We start from the raw sequence: 1,773 nt of genomic DNA, 5'->3' as shown, positions 1-1,773 counted from the left end.
GTATCAAATGACTCCTCTGCTAAGTTACCTTCCCTGAACCCCCACTGACAGAGCTACGTTACATTATTTCATAGGAACCGAATTCCCCCAGTGATGGTTTGCTAGAATCCTCACTACAACAAATTAGGGCTTAGCCGACTGATGGGCTTACCCTTTGCCCGCAGCCCGTTTTAACGGCTGCGGGGCAATGGGTCCCTTTCTATTAAAAAAAAAACATAAGGGCCTATCCATTTGCGTCATATCTCCCTCTCTCTCTCGCGCGCCCAATTCCCAAAACCCAAAAGCCTCACCCTTTTCCTCGCCCTCTCTCGATCTCCCACGCTCCCTCACCCTTCCTCTCTCTCTCTCTCTCTCGCACTCAGCCTCTCCCTTTCCCATTAATCCGCTTTCATGACATTTGTCCTTCGTGTTTATCTTCTTTCCTTTTTTCCTTCTTGCAACACCTGGCAGCAGCGATAAAGGTAAAAGCTCTGGAATTTTTCTCCGACCCGCTCCCTCGATTCTCTCAGAAAACCCTACTACCGATTTTCCATCTCTCTCTCTCTCTCTCAGTTTAAATGCTGGAGGAGAGAGCTCTCCTTTGGATTTGCTGATCTCAACGAGCTCACGTTTTCAAAGGCAGACCCGTTTGGTTATCGCGTTCACTTCAGATCTAGGGTTTCTTTTACTTTCTCGCTTCCCGTTTTATCGATTTAAGGTAAGAGAAAATGCAATCTTTTCGATCTCGTCTTCCCGCATTGTAAGGTTAGGGTTTCATCGAACTGCATTATGTTTTCTAGGGTTTTTTGAGTCACATTTTTGTTCTACAACGATTTTTGGGGGTTTCTGGAGCTGCATTTTGATGTTGAGATCATTTCATAGGATTTTTATTTTTATTTTAAAAAAAATTTGTTTGATGTTTTTCATTTGTGCTTTGATGATGTAGATCTTTTGAATATTAATTAATTAATTTTTTAAAATTTTCTTTTAATTGAGGGATTTGAAATTTCTGGGGAGGAGAATGTTTTTTGGTGTAGTTCTTTGATTGGGAGGAGAAATTGAAAAAAGAAAAAAGAAAAGAATAGAGATAATGCCTTTTTTGGTAATAGGTAGCATTTGAGAAACTGATATGTGCAGTATTTGATTTCCATTGCGGTTTGGGATGTTTATTTCAGAGATAATGCCTGCGTGGGAAGAAAATCTGACCAATAACATAATGACTAATATGCAGAATAGTTATTGAGCTCTCCATCTACATTCATATGACAGTGGCAAAGATGTATAGGATCGAGATCATTCATCTATTAGGCCCCCGTTTAGATGGGCTACACAAATAAACTTACGCCGGTGGGATGAATTTATCCTTTGATTCGATGATTTTTGTTGATTAGAAACCGATGGTTAGAAAAAGAAACCGATGGTTAGAAAAAAGTCTGACCAATCATTTACATATAATGAGCAGAAATTCTCCCATAAGGGGCTCCGATCAACCTGAATGTTGGCTTATGGCACAACAGATGAGCTGTCTAGATCTCATATGGATGTATATTTGTAATATCAGGAAGATGGTTACAAGAGTACATGTGACTTGCAGTTATTCATTTATATAATTGATCTTGTCCTTTGCCTTTTAAAAAAAAAAAAATTTAAATGTGATCTGCAGTTATTCATTTATATAATTGGAAGCTCACTATCCAAACATAGTACAAAATATTGGCTGTTATGGTAATTGAGTGATCAAATATCCACCAGTTTGTGATGTTTCTCTTATGCTAGATACAGACAATAGCAGTG

Source organism: Magnolia sinica, chromosome 16, assembly GCF_029962835.1.
Source record: "Magnolia sinica isolate HGM2019 chromosome 16, MsV1, whole genome shotgun sequence".
NCBI classification, from domain to species: domain Eukaryota; kingdom Viridiplantae; phylum Streptophyta; class Magnoliopsida; order Magnoliales; family Magnoliaceae; genus Magnolia; species Magnolia sinica.
The sequence above is the reverse complement of the archived record's forward strand: the minus strand, read 5'-3'. Positions refer to the sequence as shown.